Source organism: Neodiprion virginianus, chromosome 2 (genome assembly GCF_021901495.1).
Source record: "Neodiprion virginianus isolate iyNeoVirg1 chromosome 2, iyNeoVirg1.1, whole genome shotgun sequence".
In the NCBI taxonomy this organism is placed as follows: domain Eukaryota; kingdom Metazoa; phylum Arthropoda; class Insecta; order Hymenoptera; family Diprionidae; genus Neodiprion; species Neodiprion virginianus.
The window spans coordinates 13,542,186-13,561,586 of record NC_060878.1 but is presented as its reverse complement, the minus strand read 5'-3'; the positions used below and the strand labels follow the sequence as shown (position 1 = coordinate 13,561,586).

Here is a 19,401-nt window from a genome sequence, read left to right as displayed (position 1 = left end):
TTATCAAGCTAACGCATAAATTTGAATATCAAGGTCTGCTGGTGCAAAATCAAACAGTTTTACAAGTAAAACCGGTTGCATGAAAGAGGCTGATAAATTTCACTTCACGCTACTTATAAACGCTCACTTCGTGCTGTCATCCTTAGAATTTTATAAATATAGCGAGTTTTGGTTTATGTTTGAATTTATTCTCAGCTTTGTCCTCGACGTAGATTTTTTTCCAAGACGAAAGCATCGCTGACGCTGAGTTATGATAAAAGCTCCGAATACTATTGAAACTGAATTGAATAGATGTATGGTTCCTTCCGGCTTCGACGCACATGCGTCAATGTACCGCAGTAATCAGAACCGCTTAGCGTGGCAATTACCCGCTGTTTAAATCCATTTAGTGCCATTTCCCATTGTCGCCTCAATTTACAGAGAATGCAATAATGCTTTCGTCTATTTCAATCGACGAAATTATTCCGTGACAATTAATACCTTTACGAAAACGTATTCCAAATTTTACAAGAAAAATTGTTTACTTTACGCGATAAATGTGACGTCGTACAAGAAACAAAAATAAAAAGATGTCCAATTCATCGTGCAAACGGGACGCGACTTGATCGACAAATTTTCAATTCTAAGAGATCGAAGCTTTATTTTTTTTTATTTTTTTCCATTCCGTCAATTTATTGTGAGATTCAAGTCCGAGGTTTGCGGTCGGCAAAGAACGGCAGTTGAGTTTCGATTCTCAATAATAGGGAGACTAACGAGTTACAATTGGGTGAAAAGACTCCCTTACATGCCCTTCGTTTCTACGAGTAAGTCGCATCTTCCTCAACGGGCTATCAAATGACATTCGTACCTTAAACCACAGTTCTACCAACTGTCGCAATAAAGAAAGTTCTTCTCTCCCGCGTTTGAATTCGGTAGCTGACTATCTCGGAGTTCAACGCGGTGAAACCCGATACTATATATCTCATAATTTCCAACCGATTTATGTATTATATACCCAGAGGCGGAGGGTGCCTCTTCTCTTTTTTTTTATCCCCTTTCCCCCCTCTATCTTCAAAGAGCCGAAACATCGTCTTTAGTCGCATTCGCCGACCTGTCACTCGGATCTGGCTGCATGGAACCGTCTTCCTGAAAATGATCCGGTTTCAAGTTTTCGTAGCGCTTCTTCACACGGATCGGAAGACGAGTGGGTCTCTCTCTCTGACGGTCTGCAGTTCTATGAATGGCGGTGATTGGTTTGCTTGGATGCTTCATGCTGATATTTTTTTTACTCATTTCTTTTTTTCTCTCTCTCTCTTTCTCAAAGCGCGTCTCCTTATCTCACTTTTCGCCGTCAAGAAGGTCTCACAAGAATTTATGGCATTCCAATGTTCCGGCAAACCATGAATGAACGCCGACTACGCTGCGGACCTTTTCAAGACCGTCAGAATTCACCAGAATTCATCGGAAATCTTCGGTTTGGGTAAAAAAATAAAGGAAAAAAAAAACATCACGTCACAGTATCCGTGGCTAAACTTAACGACTCGACAATAAGTTCATCAGTTACAAGGAAAGCACCCGAGGCGTACCTGATTGATTTTCTTAATTTTGTGATACGTTGGAATACGTCAAAAAGCATGAAACACATTTTTTTATGCACTTTAGCCGCTTGAGGGGTAACAGCATCCCTTAGGTTTACCCTAAAAACTTGTTAAAAAACAAGTTTTTGTGGTCAGACGAAGCCAATTGGATATTATTCATTGTGTTTTTACCCATAATTTTGGCGGGTAAGCTTTAGGGGGTGGTTTTCATTATCCACGAACGTAAGAAAATTACGTGTCTCATCTTTTCTGATGTATCGCAACATATGACAGAATGAAAAAAAAACAGCGAGATACGTCTAGGGTACTTTCTTTGTAAAACAAGCTACCAATAATTCATACCGTGATATAGTCAAGTTCCAAAAAGAAGTGTGCAAAATCTGTGAATCGACATTAAAGTTTTTCAAAACGTGTTAGCGCCAAAGGTTAACATTTATATTTGATATATTTGACCGCAGGTCAGTTTGACCTCGAAGCGAACTAGTTCCCGATGTCTCGAAGATGGGCTGAATTTTTTAGATACCAAAATGAAGTCCCCCGGTTTGAGCTGCTGCCACTATTACGTATATTAGGAATTTTTTATGATTATTTTTTTTTGTGCACGCTGGTCATCTAGCCTACATCGGGGAAAAAGGACACGAATATTTTGGGCAAATTTTATAGTCCCCTATTCTTCGGGCAGAAAAAGCCTCGCGGTACCTGGAGAGCCAGAGCGGTGCGGTGGGACGGTTGATAAATTGGCAATAACGGGGGCGCAGCGAGGACCGAGTCGGGAGTTTCTGGGACTCGATGGATGCACCCTGACTTCTGGAAGCCATTGTACCACCTCCCACCCCGCGACCCTCCGGACTACCGGTATTTTCGTTCGATGAAATATCACGGGGTTTTACTATTAGTGACAAATGGCGTATCCAGCATCCCTTCGGGATTGAAGAAAAGTGAGGAGGATTTGCCGTTCGGCGTGTCCTTGTACATGCCTACGGACGATGGGACGCGCTTCGGGATGTCGTGAAAGGAAGTGGGCGGCCTGAACTTAAATACACCTCGCACCGATTTCATCAATGCATCTTGGCGATCGTATCTCGGCCTGGAAGGAGGAAAATGTTTAACCGCTCGCAGAGCTGAATGACGCTCTGCGACCTGAGCTTGCCGCATTATTCGGCATGGTCCACCACCGCGTCCGGACATCTTCAACGACGTGTGTCTTATCGTACCCCCGTGATCTACTCTGACGAGAATATAAGCGAGAAGGAATGCTCGAGCTTCCGTTTTCAGGGATGAAGGCGAGAGATTCTACTCGCCAAAATGCGGACAAAGACTTCCTTCGAATGCCTCAACTAGGGATTTTCTAATTTTTCAACAACCAGACCGGCTATCGTTGAACACACCACTTTTTTCTATGCCGATATGTACTAGAATGCGAAAATCCAGCAACTAGCCAAAAACATTACCATTGGAGTTACCACGTATCCGGTAAAATGAGGTCAACTATCACAGTTTTTTTTTTTTTTTTTTAAATTACTACAGTTTTCTGTTAAAATTACTGCGGAAATCCTCCGAGTTACTAGATCGATGGTCCGACTTACCACGAAGAAAAGTTATAGTCAAGAAAATTACGTCAATATCAAAAGCGTGTCACTTCCCAAAGTAGTAAATGCAACTGAGATTTTTTCCGTTCTAGTTTCAGATCTCTACCTCTTACAACTTAGATAATACATGTTTATAAATTCTTTTAACTCTAAACAGATTATTTTTCACGACAGAGTCTATAATCATAATAATAATAAAACTTCCGAACCCGCCATACCTTTTGGAAATATAGTTCTAAAAGTGTAAGTAGGATGAAGATGTTTTTAATTTTTATTTTTTTTTTTGCAAATGTAACTAGAATAGAAATGTTTTGCTGCGACGACAAAACGTTTCGCTTTATAAAATCAATTACAAACCGCGGCATGATAACGTCTCCAGAATCTTGAAAGAAAGTTAGTTTATCACGTAAAAAACTGTGAACCATCAGACTAAAATGTAGAATTTATGCTTCAAGAGTTGGAGAAAATTGTTGTTGAAAAACATGTTTATTCTTTACCAATTACCGAAATCTAGTCCGAGACGAAGTTCCACAGTCGGAATGCCAGACTTTTCTACATTGAAAACACCTCGGCGCATATTTTTTTCTCGCGATAAAGATACGATAAGAATTTAAATGTAACAAGGCATCTGTTCAAAGTTCAAAAATCAAACAAAACTTTCGTCCTAAATGGTAAGAGTCACAGGGTTGATACTCGAAGGTTTCTTGCGTATCATTGTCAGTTCACATGACAAAATATCAAAATTGCAGAAAACTAGACATCTTTGGTCTTAGGTTGCTCACAGAAAATTTGTGAACCTGCACTTGCTACACAGATAGACACTCGATAATTACGACCATTTTGACATTATACTTCTCTGATTTGAAAACGAGTTTAAGGATCGGCGGATCCACAAAGAGGAGAGTTCACTATCGACGCAGCATGTGCCGCAAAGTATTATCCCAGGGATGTCCTGTTGCCGAGGTCCTTAGGAAAGTTGTAAGGGGGCAGGGCGCAAGAAAAACCTTGGATGAAACACAGGTGCGCGGGTTCGGGACACCGTCGAGTCTGGGTAGAGATCGGCTAATCTTCCTCCAGGAGCGCAGGAGCAGAAGGACCGGCCGAGGGAACCCCGGCGAAGGATTAGACTCGTTAGTCCTGGCGCGGGTTCCCACGCGTCCATCCGCCTCCTTCTCCCTGACCTCGTCCCCGATCCATCTTCCACTATTCTGAAAAATTTCAGGAAACATCTGATCCTGCCGATCCTGGAACGCCCGATACTCTCCGCTGCTGTCGCCCGGGGTGAGGATGCTGATAAAGAAGCGGGGCTAAATCTCGGTGGATGAATTTCGAAGACTCACTCAGTGTTTGCGAGAGCACGAACAAGTTCGCTTCGAGGCGAAGAGACCGCGGAGGCATGGGTATAATGGTGAAATTTTTCTCCGGATGATCTTTCGTTCGGAAAGCCTATTAGGCAGAACCTTGCCAATAACGTATTGCGGTGGGGAGAGTTGATCCTACTTGGCTTAGCGAATCGGCAAATCCCGCCACAAAGACTGGAGAAAGAAGAAGTTGGAGAAGCTTCCAGCTATCTCGTTCATCCCGGGATTTTCACCTGCTGGAAGCATAAATCATCCGGGAACCCGGTACCTCTGAGTTTCGAATCAGCCGCCGCAGGTGTCTTCGAAACAGTTTCATTTCAATGTAATATATAATAATTCTCAAAGCGTTTCTGTACGTGATGTTTTGACCAGCGATCCATTGCTCGGTAACGAGAACTATCAGAAATCCTTCAGGATCATCGTAAAAGCAATAAATCGTTTGCCGATGACTTCGCGATCAGTATCGGTTTGTTTTACTTGCAGAAATCACCGCCTTTCCGTTTCTGGACAATTTCTGTAATTCACAAAGCTAATTACAGCGGTGACAGACCGTCGTATTTGATCTAGTTTCACTTTGATTTACTACACAGTACCTACTGTATAAACCTCGCGAGTCGAGTGATTGTAAATGTATGTTCTAAACTGGAGTAGCTGATAGATCCAAGTCTTTTAGTGCATTGATTCTACGATTTGATCAGACAACTCACTTGCATGCTGTTTTTGGACATCCGGTAAACGAGCTCCTCCCTGCAGCCGTCTGAAACAAGATAAGGAAGGAATCTGTCAAGATTTTTGAAACTTGTTAGAAGATCAGAAAAGTTGTACGAATTTCGCGCAATGTAGGTAATATAATCCGCATAACAAGGCGTCTGTGGATTGCTGCAGAGACTTTTTGCTTCTCGTGAGTGAAAAAGGGGGGCAAGTTTATGGTCGAGAAGTTTTCGATATTGCAATTAATCTGCTCATAAATTATCACCCGGAAGGTTCTTGGAAATGCCCGACTAATGCATATATCTACTCGGGGGTTGAGGTGCACCTGGCCCCAACTCAGCGGGACGATACCTGGTTTTAGCCCAGACTGCGTTGCGCCACCCCGTCCATTGTTACACCGTAGGCGGCCATCTTTTCTTTTTTTTTTTAGGAATTTGGACCCGAAGCTGTGGGAAGGCGTCGACGCGTCTGCAGAGTTGACCGCCAATAATTATCATTGTGACGTTGTTTTATCCGTTTCCGAGGCAGCGGCGCCGCGTTCGGATCCAAGATCGAAGGGAACCAAGCGATTTTGCTACATTCGAAAAGAGTATTGCAAAGCGGTGTTTCGTTGGTTCAGAGAAGCATAGTCATCAAGTTTGAATCGATTCGTCACGTTGAAGATGACACTTTTTTGGACATTTCGTTACGGAGTGATCGCATTTGATCGTAAATTAATACATTTGTAGGCTACCGGTGACTTTCCTGAAAATGAAAGAACGAAAAACGAAACGACATCGTAAACAGCGTGGACAACGATTTTTCATCTCAAATCGCTTGAAATCGATGCAAAATCTTCACCGAATTGTACGACGATTTATAGTGATTCGAAATCAAAATGCAACAGCGGAGCTCTTATTCGTATTTTTATCAGTCACAATTTCTCCTTAAAGGGGTTCCTAACCCAAGAGCCTTGTACAACGTTCACGATTTCCCAAATTGCATGGATTCGGGAGTAAAGGAAGATAAAAAATGAGCAAATCAAGTTTAGAAGTACGCAATTTCAGCTTTAATTTGACACAAAAAATTATTTCATGAAATGAAAATTGTGGCTGTTATGGTGACTGAAGTCACGGTGTGCAAAACGCAGCGTTGAAAACGGTAATTATGTTTTCAGCCAAATGGAGTGTTCGAAAAACCAAAACCAAAGATCACTTCAAAGGCTAAAGTACCCTCAATCTTTCTGTGAAACCGATTTTCAATTGAGTGGAATTTAGTAGAGTTGTGAATTGTTTTTACTGGTGAGTCACGTTATCTGAATTTTCACCATTGCCTTCAGCCTTATATTTTCAACGGACAGACGTGTACTAAATCCGTTCCTTACGAGGTTCGATATTTCTGCTCGTAACTTCTTTAATTTTGAGAATTTCGGGTTAGGCAAACAATCAAAATAAAGATAATGAACCCGACTACATTAATATGCAGAAAACCAAAATGTGATATAATTCATTTCCAGTCTTAGGAACTACCTTAAACAATACTTGTGACTGATAATTTCGTTCAATATTATCTGTCTGATGCTGGAAACTTTGTAATTTTGTTTCGAAAATTATCAGCACGACGATTAGATTGAGAAGAAATGTGGAGTCCTACAGAGATGGAATTGAGTAGATTCGCGAGTTGAGCGTCGCTGAGTGAATTTCCTCAAAGTCGACTTGGCTTTTCTTCTGGATTCTTGAAAACTTTCTTCTTCTTCTTCTTCTTCTTTTTCTTCTTCTTCTTCTCTCCCTCCTGAAATAATTCATTGAGAGGCACACCGCACCGCACAATAACGGCATTGACGCCTTGCCTCGGCTCTCCTGGGTCGGGAGGCCGGGATCATTTCACGTTATTTGCTAAATCAACTGTAAAACGGGAAGCAATTGCCGGGGGAAACCTGTCGAGATCTCGAGGAGGCAAGGCAAGAATCGAGAACGATCAACAGCGGCAGTCGAGGAAAGGGTGCGCCGATATACCAGAAGGGTAAACCCCCTTCCACCTCAATTCTAAGGTTAAACCGTCACTCGAACGAAATTTACAATCCTGTGCACGACACGCGCGTGCTGCTGCAGTTCTGCATTCTTCATTCTCACTGCGTGCAATCGACAAAGGCCTGCGTCATTTGTGCAGCTTCACGGATTGCAGGCTTATCCTATTCTGTGCATCATTGAAGGGGACGCATACCTCGGAAAATACTCTTTCTAAGCGCTGCAGGTTCGACCCGACAAAGTGTTTCGGTTACTAAATGTACTTCACAACAGGTTGCTAGTAATCCTCAAGTGTAAATATACGGAAGTCTAATTGCAAGTCTTGCGAATAGCCAAATTTTGTCGATTTCATTTCGGAATGGGATTAAAGTCGTCGATTGGCCAAAAGTCAGTATTTTCCATTAATCTTACTACGAACAGAAAACTAACAGAACAGACTATGAAAATAATATTCTGATTTTGTCTGAAACAAAATGATTTCATTCAAATAAATATTTTACCTGGAAAGCTTACATTACGTGTTTGTCAAATTATTCAATTTCAATGTAGAAAATACTGGAGGTTATAAAAAAAGATTGAATGTCTATGCTTCGTTTCAAATTTGTTTAGAATAGTTAAAAATATAATAGATTCGTTGGACTTCGCTTTACGATGGCTCGTTTCGTTCAAGAGACTATTTTCTACGAAGTCAGTGACACACTTTTTTCTTTCATCATGTCGGCATCGTTGAATATTCGATTTTAGAACATGTCACGGGCATCGATTGTAATCAAAAAATTACAATATTGAGTTGACTTTGTAGAAAGTACTTTGAATTTGTTTCAGTGAATTAGTAGTTTACCGAATAAAGTGAACCAGTGTACCGTGAAGTCGAATAAATCCACTCGATTTCGAACCATTTCAAATCTACGCTTTTGCTTATAATCTTAGTATTTCGTAACTTTAAAAGGACCTTTGTAGCTTAAAGATATAATACTTTCATAAATACTCAACGTACGACCATCTCGTGATTCTCCATTCCTGGCTGACCAACGTCCTTAATCCGGTGATCGAGTCGCTGAAATATCCGTTTACGACAGCCTGGACCTCATGGAATATCGTTTCTTACAGTGTATTTCCGTGCCTGGATGAGTCGAAGAAGTTATTCGTCAGGCGTGATCTTACGTCGGCGTATATTTCACCTGTTGCATTTATGGTGTTGGGTAGGTACAGCGGAGGTATAGGTATCGGGGTTCCCTGCCGATATTGTAAATTCTGAAATATGCCAGGGTGAATGTAGGCGCGGCGTAGAATCGGGAGAGGTGCCTGTGGTGGTCCCGATTCAAAAAGCTCTCGCCGCGTCGTCTTTTGATCGCAAATTCCATTCAGCAACGAGAGAAAGCCAACAAGAGAGAGAGAGAGAGAGAGAGAGGAACGAAGTCCGTGCGGCACGGCAATTGTGAACATATAAGAACGGAGGGCATTGCTCCCCAATTGTTATATATTTACGCACGAATCAACGGCAAAAGCAACGAAATTAAGTCGCTTTTGACACACTGCACGATGTACAACAAGCCACTCACCCCGCACAATGTGTCCTCCTCACCTTTCCCAACAACCAAGCGACGCTCGGTAAACCGATTTTCGTCATTCACCCTGATCGACAACTTTTACACGTGTCGCGTGCCTCCTCAATCTCAATCTTACGGGATCGGCATTTGGGGTGCGAGAATATCTCGATTCAGGAATCATAGCAGGAAAATGAGCGCTACGTAATGGCAAAAATTACTATAGAATTTCGGTACCCTAGAAGGGGTTTCCTTCGTCGTATCCGTAGTCGTGAAGCGGCGAGCTGGGAGGCAAGCGGCGGTTGCACCTGTGCACGCGGGTTGTGATGTATTGTCCATCGTGTCAAGACTAATTAACAGGCCATTAATTACCCGAAATAGACCAATTATACCCGGCCATTAATAAACTCCTCGTATTAGCCCCGGAATACCGACTGACTGACTGACTGACCGACCGACCAACCGACCTTTTCATCGCCTCGGGGGGCAGCGTGTGAAAAATTTGAGAAATGCGGCTACAAAAAATAAACTCAGGAATTTGTCCTCCCCTCGGTCTTATTCTGGGCACCTCCACAGCACGTGGCTCCGATTTTTACCCGCATTCATATTTATATTTATACTCTGCCCCATGTAGGTGGGCATATCCAGTTGAAAATACGACAAATTTTAACTTTTGACAATGTTTTATACATCCATGTACAAAGTGAAGAAACTTGGGAAAGTTTATGGAAAATACGGAATTTGGCCGTAAAGTGGTGTCTCATGTTCTCAAAGTATGCACTTCCGTTAATTTTTTAACTTGGTAACCACATAAACAAGATAATAAGCTCAATCGTTTTCGAAATTTGAACGAGGTTTTAATTAATCCGGTAATACAAGTGCTCAGAGCACGATTCAAGATTCTCTTACAAGTAGAGTCACCCTGTAGTGAGACTCGTCGATTTTGTTGAAACCTGCCATAATTGTAGAGCAATAAAAAATATTCGGCACGCATGTTTCTTTATGCCAGCAACATTTCAAATTTGTACGATAAAAACTCGTCACTCGATCGTAGGAGAGTATTGGAACAGCTCGAAAAGAAGGAATTCCAAGAAAAGAATATTTGACACGAATATTGTAGAAATCAGGAAATGCATAAAGTCGTGATACTTGACTGACCTTTGTCGGAGGTAGCAAGGTCAAATGAAGGTAAAGCGAATGTGGTTTTCATCGTTGGAACTGAACTACATTCCCGACATGAAGAAATACGTCTCCGTTATTTTTGACTGGTCTAAGTATAAGCGAAGAATCAAAAAAATCGACGAGATACATTAGGTACGGCTTTACTTGACAAAGTAAAAAATTAGTGAACATTCTCTACACAAGTTCTTCTTTGTGTAGTATTACTCCTTCGGGCTCACTTAAGGCCACGAGTGCCGATTTCATTGCATGCTCGATGTTTGAATGCCGATTTTGGCATTCCACTCGATGGTTAGAGGAAGAGAAAGGGCCCTTCTTACTTGGAAACGGAGGAAACCAAAGGACCGAAATAGCCGAGAGCTTGGGGTCTTGAGGAAGAAGAGAGGCGGAGAGGAGGGGAAGGAGATCGGATCTGCAGTCGGGCCGATTCATCGCTGGCAAACTCGGTGCGCGCCCGTAATAACGACATGGAGAAAAAAAATAAAAAAAAACAAAAAAAAAAGAGGAGGAGAAGAAAGAGAGAGCGAGAGAGAGGGAGGAAGGGAGGGACGGAGAGAGAAGTCGAGAAACTATTCACCCACGCGCGTAAGTGGAGATTTCCGGAGGCTGGGTCCTGCGCCGCGGGGGTGTCTTTTTACCTGGATGCCCTCCCCCATCCGCCCCTTCAAAACGCTGGTACCCACCAGCCTAACCTGCCTTCGGTACCTATGGGAAAATCTACATTGAGTCGATGGTGAATGAATGAGCGGAGCGGCGCGCGGTTCTTTTGTGGGCATTCCTTTCGGTTCGCAGAGCACTGCTCCTCCGGAATCATCCAGAAAACGGGGGGGGGGATCGGGGGACATGGGGGCGGCACAACACCGTAACAACATCGCCGGCAGTTTCTCTCCTTATTCCTCCTTCTCTCGTACTCTGCTTCTGCACCTTCGTCGTCTTCGTTGGCCTAGTCCAGCGGCCTGTTTCTTCTTTCTCTGAACCATTTTCCGCGAAAATCTCTACCAGGCAACGGACTTTTCTCACGCCAATTGTTCATCCCTTTGCGAATATGTTGCACGGTAATGGCCTAAGCTGCAGAGTAATGATCTTCGGATCGAGTGTACTCTGGTTTGGTATCCGGAATAGTCGAGACGTACGGTTCGAATAAACAACTAGTATCATGAGGTTGAAATTAGTAACGTTTTCGTAACGAAAAATTGGGAAATAATCACTGTTTTCTTATTTTTACAATGATTTTGAAGGAACTGAGATTTGAAGATACGAGTATGTTTTGTTTTATTGCGCTTTATTGAATTTCAAACAGTTCCGAAATCGCAAATGAACGGTTTTTCCTCAGAATGAATCGTTATGATAACGTTACTAACATCAACATGATCGAGTATTATTGACAGAACATCGGTTTGAAGCTTATTGCGTGGATCCGAATTGAAGGAGCTTTCTTCGTTCAGACTGAGGTTCGTTATTTTCTTAGTGTCGATTTGAATTCCGATGTAGACAGAGAAGCAATTCACAGTTTTGGGATGAGCAGAGAGAAGCGTGAATGAGGGCGGAAAGGAATGCCAGAGTCAAGTGGCCATTCATTTGGAAATCAAATTAGTGATTTGTATTAATTGCGACCTCATCATGCGATTCTCGATGTTTTCCAGTCGTCCAAGTGATTTCCATTGATTTCCGAGCCCCCTCGGAATGAGCGGTTTTCGGTGATTTCCGGATTGGATAAAATCGCAAGAAATGTAAACAAATCATTCGAAATCATGTTAATGAATTGAAAAAACGTGTGAATTTCCCGCAAGATTCATAACGATTACGATGATTGTCAATATCTTTCGCGGGGCTTCTTCACCCCCGCCATGTGATTTCAAACGATTGGGAATGATTTCTTACAATTTGAATAATCTCGATTGATTCCTCGTCATTTCAAAAAATATGTGAGTCATTCAAGTTCTTTCGATTTCGAGTGTTAAATTTATAATTCCCTCAAGCGAATGTTTTCTCGGTCATGATTCATCAAGTGACATCATGTTTACAATATTTCATGATTACGAGCATTTTTTGGAGTGATTACAAGAGATTACTTGACAAATAATTTTACCATGATTAGGTAATTTCTACGATTTTATATGATTTCTTGGGATTACAAAAAAGATTTGTGTAATCTTAAATGATTTCTCACAACTACCAATGATTACTAAGGCAGAGTTTTATTTCAATATTACTGATTAGAGTGTAATTTCGAAGATTACGAAATTGTTTCTACAGATATCGACACCACGATTCTTCGAGTGAAACAACCGTTGTTCAAAAATGTCCCTACCGAGTACGTATGAGTTGTTTGATATTTTGGTTGATCGTTCTGCAACGCAGTACCGAGCCGGCGTTGAAATATTTCCGGGCATCTTGACCGAGCTGTGATGGTGAAATAATGGTAATAAAATAAAAGAAGGTTTAAAACCTCGACAAAGTGAGCCGACAAATTAATTACAGGGTGGTTATAAGCGGCGGATCGGAAGGAGTGGTCCTCGGTCACTCCTCCGTCGGGTTTTGCTCGTCACGAGGCAGCGAGGGTGGACGTCGAGGATGACGACGACGACGCCGATGTCCGCGGGGAAACGCGTCGGGCGAGGATGTCGACGGCTCTGGGCCCGGGAGCAAACGGGGCCCAGAAACGGCGGAGAGAGAAATACCGCGTCGTCATGGGCCGCTATTAGATGCGCTCGACTTTTTACCTACATTCCAATCTCGTGCGGCTGGTGGCGGCTTTCTCGATCACGCCTTGATTATAACGTTCTTCGGAGGAATTCTTCACCCCTGCGTCCTGCAGGTTTTCTTCGACCTGGTTCGTTCCTTCCTCCTTTGGTCTAGAGGGTGCTGCTGCAGCCATGCGTTCCGCAGGCTAAGTCCTTTTTACGCCTGTCATAATTGAGACTTCCAATTTCTTCACTCAAGGTTCTATTTTTTTCACCGACATTTCTTGCGTTTTCTTTTTATTGTTTCGTTTCAATTTTTCATCTTTTCTTTTTGGTTTGTTCCTTTTCTTCGTGGCTCGAGGGAAGATAAGACGAGCTACCGGTTGCCATTTTTCCTTTTCTCCCATTAACTTTCACCCACCGCTTGGCAGTACAACAGAAAGAAGCTAATATCTTTCCTTTTTCACATTTGTTTTTCCGTTTTTCCACTAAACTTGCAACCATCTATTTCCTCCATTGGATAATTGCGTTAATATGGAAACAGATTTTCTCATTGTTTGGAAGAGAATGAGTGTCCAAACTTGTTGACGTAGGATCGTCGATAATTGGACGCACGGGTAAGAGGGAGTTACACAAGGAGTCGCAAAACCAACGAAGCTTCGACGTAATCGACAAACGAGTTGAATTTCAGCATGCAAACGACAGGGGACATCGAATACCCCGCAGACAAAAAAACAAAACAAAAACGTAAAGAATTTAAACGTTCGTCTTTGCACCTTTGCAACTTTGCACTTTTGCAGTGACCATAATATTTAAGAAGAGAATTATGAAATACGAATTTTTGGTATTTTGCGAGCTTAATTCATCCCAAGGGGACAGTTTCGCTACCGCATTGTCCGGTTCAACCACCACCTATAAGCTCTCTCTCCGATCTAACTATGTCGGATCCTACGTCACCAGCTCACTTGGATGGAAATTCTACGCGGCCACGTAACGCGCACCTTTTAATACGTGTGCGTCTCACGCTGGCAGAATTCCCTTTCCGGCTTGAAGAATTACGTAAAGGGCTGCTGCGTGCCGGTAAACCACGCATACGTACATGTTACATATTCCGTTGGGAGAAAATTATCGGTATAACAACATACGCAGGTATTTGAAATTATTTCCATGAAAGTTGCAGATATTGCGTCAAGGTTACGTATTCCTGCTGAGGGTGGTTCGGGCTTGATAATAGCTATGAGCGGTATCCTCATAACCGCATGGGCAGTATGAACGTAACGGTTCAAATACTCATTGTTAACGTGCTTTATCAATGGAATTGGGATGACTAGCTACGGTAAGCAATTTCCAGAGGAGCTCATTAATGGCATGGAATGCTTGCCCTGCGATTAGCTATCTGCTACACTGATTTTCCTCCCCATGTTACGGGAGCATACTCGTCATAAGCTGATATAATTGTTTATCTGGGCAGCAACTAGCAACAAGAACGATTGTACGGGTACATTGACGTCTCGGTATATCCTTAGTCTATTGAACTGACAACAAGAGGTTACGCAAAATGGTTCCAAGTAGAGGAGCCGGGGGCTCGAAGTTACACTTTTTAAAAAAATGAAATTTTGCCCAATGTATAAATACGAATTCATATCTAATTGACGTGGCGTTGGGTTTACTATCAAATAATATTTCTGCGACAGAACTAATTGGATATCGAAAATCGTTCTTGAGATATACATTTTTCTTTAAACCTGAGAAGACTGTCGCATCTTACCCCAATCTGGGGCAAGAAGTTACGGCCATGGCGTAAGTTGTTGGATAGTTTTTTTTCTGTGGTTTAAGAGGAAGTTAAACCTATTCTTACCTTCGCAATAAAACGCAATAAGTGTGATTATGAATAATAATACTACACTACAATAGTACTCCACGTACTCACTGCCGCGGCACAAAATTTGTTTCTTACGTTAGAAAATAGCTTTTTTAGTTGAAACCGTGGCACCATCTTCCATAGTTTAGAAATAATAACCGTTGTAACAACCTACCCCTGTAACTTCTAGCCCTGGTCTCCCCTACCTCAAGTTTATAATCGAATGACAGCACGACCATCTTCTGAGGGGAATCATGGGATGTGTTTTCAACAGAATCGTCTAAACTCTACGGATTTCGTTACTCATGAACAAGAATACAATTAACCTTGCGTAAACCCTTGTATTTTTATAGACTGTAATAGATCGTTCGCAATAACGAGATCAGTCAACGCTAAATGTTTGCAGATACCACGAGGACATCGTCAGGGTATTCAGTCTGTGCGTACTGGCCAAAAGTAAAACTATTCGAACCTTGAAGACTACCAATCAGTTATCACCATTTAGGGCAACTTGACTTGGTCCTGAATCTCGATTGTAATGCGCCCTGATATTGACGTTCGTAAAAGACTGTCGCAGGGTTTGAAGAACTGATCGAAGTCAGCCTTGATCTATCCAGCATAACTAAGGTGAATTCCATAAGTGAAAGAAGAGATCCTCAGGGACGCAGGGAATCCGGACTTTAGGAGGACGCCGGACGCCACATTGTCTGGCGATCCTACCGGGGATGACTAGTCGCATTGAATCAGCCCCAGACTCTCGGCCTCCAGAGCCGAATTTTCCTCCTCTCTCTCTCTCTCTTCCTCTCTCTCAGGTTCGAAGCCGGGCGAGACCGAACTACTGATATACCTGCCATAACTCGGAGGCACGATGCAGCGCTCTATCCAAGGCCCGGTCTTCCGAGAAGCAGAGAGGAGAGAAGGCCGCAGTTTCTGGACCACCTGGACGGACGGATCAAAATTAATGACGACTTTCGTAATTAATTGCCGGGGATTGATCATGGTCATCCTGACATATGTATATGTACATACATGTATAAATATACATATATATATATATATATTGCAGGTCGCGCGCCGAATGCGGTGAATTGACAATTGCATGATCAGTGTCACTGCAAGTGTACCTTTTTATGTTTCCATGCATCAAACGGAAGCTGAATGGCAATGCATCTTCTCCTTTCGTTCAAACTGCACGAGGTCTTTATGGTCCCTGTTTAGATCTCACCTCGTTGCTAGGGTCAGAGCAATGAAACTGACGCCGTGCCGTTTAAGGTGTGTGTTTAATGCCTGCTACGTATGGGAATAAGCGTCCATGCGCGACATCCTGGTATTTCCTGGATGAATATTTATGCCAAGAACGCGTTGATGGCATTTCAGCCCAGTGAAGATGAGAAAAAAACCACAAGTGTGTATTATTAACATAAACAGGGTACACTGGCAATTCGTTCCGCTTCCCTTATATCCCGGCACCCTCGTCAGTGAAAAAAAAACGTCGTAAAAAGTCAAAAGATTCTGCGTGTCTTGAAATAACCATGTATCCTGACGTTCCTCGTGGAGAAGCTCTTGTTCTGAAGTGGTGGAAATAATTGCAATTCCCCAGGTTGAGACCGGTGGTCGGAAATTCTTGCCGGTAAGCCACTTTTGGCCGATATCTCCGTGTCTCACCGATTTGCCCGCGACGCTATAAAACCTCGAAATGTACGCCAGATGTCTTTTTATGAACCCCATGTAGCACATTAATGTATAAGTATAATATATTTATAACCGAACAAGCCACGACCTTCACGAATGAAAGATTTTCTTGTGGATTGCCACAGACTTCTACCAACCGAGTGTTGAAATTGAGGTTTTATTATACTCATTCACCGGTAGAACAACCATGCGAGGAACAGGGTTGATTGAAACTACGGAGGGTAAGTTTCTTGTAACGTATTTGTCATTGTGTTATTCACAAAAACAGTCACACTGGGAATTTGACGCTGAAAGTATCGCTGAGGTACTATTGTTCGTTCTGGAAAGAAACAATTATTTATCATGCCGTCACGTGGGAGGATTGAAAAAATTTACAAAAACGAATCTAGATGTCAGATTCATAAAAAATCTTTCCGATACTGGCGTCGAAAGTAAACCCAACAGCCGGAGTACTTATAAGAGTCCCGAGAAAAGAGTGTTGAAGAACATCGGTGCTTCATTTAAGTGGCACGATTGTTCAATTGATGATCAATAAACATTATCTAAAGTATAAGATTGCAAGATACATTGTTCGGTATTCTGAGGATAAGAAATTGAGTTTGAACATGCATGCATTGTTATCATTTACATGTATTCAGTGACAAATGTAAACGTAACAATACCATTGTAACCATTATACTTATACAGGTTATTCATTTTCACGGAACATCGGTGGTCTAAAATTTGTTTCCTGCTGTCAATTTAACGCACTTGTGAATCATATCAACCTGCCATAATATAAGGTCACGTTATAAAGTAGACAAGTTTATTGCATTTCGAATGCGAATGTCATGAAGAAAGCACATACATCGGACAAATATACAAGAGACTGCGGAGGTAACTATCTCTATTCAAGTTATTTTATTGAACCGATAGTTTTAATTGTTGTTGACTTTTGAAGATTTCAGTTGTGCAGGTAAAAAAGGTATGTAATATAAAATCCATTACATTTGAAGTATCTGAATAATAAAACTTGCACGTATATGTAACCAGATACTGGGATGCAGATTGATTATCTGCACCTTATCAAGTTTTCAAACTTTCCGCAATAACTCAGTATTTAATGGCGGTGATTTGCAACACTTGTGACTGACGGTGGTGTAGCAATCGTGCTTGTCAAGTATAGCTTATAATCAGTACACCTCAAAATTTAAATGTTTCAAAATGCAATATCTCTTCATTTTAATCATCACCTATTACACAATGTTTTGCATCTATGTATGTATGGATGTGTGTTCACTTCGAGTAATGGAATCTGAGATAGACAACTTTTCGACAAGTCAGTTACACTGACAATGCAGAATCAGCGCGCAGCGCCACCGCCCGCCAATCGCGAAACAAGCTCAATCTTTGTAAACCTAACCTAACGATGCAAAGTTCAAATGGATTTTGTCGTGTTTACAAAAATTAAGTCTGTTTCGTGCCTGTTATTGCGCACTGATTCTGCATGGCCAATGTAAGTAACCAGTCGAAAAAGTTAGCCTATCTTTGTAAACATAACATAACCTAACAATGCAAAATTCAAATGGATTATATCGTGTTTAGAAAGATTGAGCTTTTCAGCAGGCCGGCGTTGGCGCTGCGTGTCGATTCCGCATTGCTAACGTAACTAGCTTGGCGAAAAAGTTAGCCATCTCAGAATCCATTTACCCAAGTGTACACAAAAATGTGTCCAAGTAAGCACGATAAATTTTCTATCTCGGTGACAGCACTGTAACTGACAAGTGTCATATTGAGACTGTGTTCGAACTTCTTGTTCGTTCTTGTAACAATCACCAGATGGCGTACTTCAGTTACACGCGTCGTGAATCGAGCAGACTCTATTTTCTCAAGCAGTATCGAAAGATCATATATTCAGCCGCCATCTTGAGGAAACCGGGGAAAGGACGGCGTTGGACGCGGATACATGTGCCTACTTCGGATGCGCTTACGCCTGCGTTCGGAGGTTGCGCGCACACCTCGTATTCCGTGTTACAAACGCGTCTGTAGTCAGAGCGCGTATAATTAAATACCACTACCGCGGCGAGGGGCCGTCACGCGTCGGACATTCCAGCAGCAGCCGAAGCAAGGCAGAGCCACCCTCGCGCTGCACTGAATAGCGGCTAATGAACGTGGAGATGGAGTCTCGCCCGGGCATCCGCCATCACGGCGATCATCATCATCATCATCATCCGCGAGTCGAACGAGTCACGGATCACGAGTCAAGGCTCAGTTTCGGCTGCAGCCTACAGGACCCGATGCCTCCGTCAAGTCTTCCATCCAGGTCGTCGACGTTGACCTTGAGGTGATTCAACGCTGAACGTTTCCGCATTTGGGATAATGGCTGACGTATCCGTTTTATCGACATATATTTAGCAAATCGTATTTCCCGCATCTTTTTCTCCTCTGAAACGTCTTTCCAAACTTTGGGACATAGTAAGGTTTATGATCTCATCTTATGATGGGTCAGTCAGAAAACATTGACGAAAATACTGTAAATTATACACTTGCGTTAGCTGATTCTCAGATATCGTTTTGAGGTTATGATCACCCACATCAATTCTACAATAATGAAGCCTATCATTTCCTGAAACTTTTCAGCCCTTTCGTCGTTCAAGAGAAGAAAGAACTGTTACGTACAATTTGCTTAGTTTGTTGGTAAAACTATTGACGGTCCGATATCCCCTTAAGTTTTCGCTGGGCTGAGAATTCTCAGTCTCGATGTTCTCAGGGAGAAGCTAAGCTGTATTCAGAGTTTGGAACGCGTTAGCAGCGTCGAGGGGGAATGAACAAACCGCGATATTTCCGTTGCGCTGAAGGAGGTTGCACCATTCGTCAGCAATTCATCCGGGCTTCAGGATCCCCATTTATAATGATTGCCGGTAAAAATCTTGGCTTCAATCCAAGTCGAAGATGGATGTAAGGAGCGGAATTCGCTGGGTTGCTTCTATCTTAGTCTGATCTCCTCTGCCATGCCTCTATCTTTCTCTCTTTTATCATGAACTCTGACTGTATCTCTCTCCGCGTACAATTCCGTCCCCAAATGCAGCCATCCAACCCCTCGAAAGTTCAACCCGTGAAAAAAATCATTGTGGTTCATTAAATCTCAGAGAATAGCAGACGTCCATTGCGCCCTACGCCTGCGGTAAATATTTATGAATACCAAGTGTAAGCCA

General features: G+C 42.4%; 1 protein-coding gene across 7 annotated transcripts in view; it reads right to left on the bottom strand.

The window, feature by feature from the left end:
* Positions 1 to 19,401, bottom strand: part of LOC124297388 (transcription factor Sox-2) — a 307,639-nt gene that overhangs the window by 135,776 nt on the left and 152,462 nt on the right. For 3 of the 7 annotated variants that reach the window (XR_006906591.1, XR_006906592.1, XR_006906593.1), the window contains exon 3: positions 5,235 to 5,284. The exons of 3 other annotated variants lie outside the window; for them this stretch is intronic. The gene's annotated coding sequence lies outside the window, so the exon portion shown is untranslated. Of the gene's footprint in view, positions 1 to 4,018; positions 5,042 to 5,234; positions 5,285 to 19,401 lie in introns of those variants that run through there. One more of the 7 variants, XR_006906594.1, reaches the window with a different exon arrangement.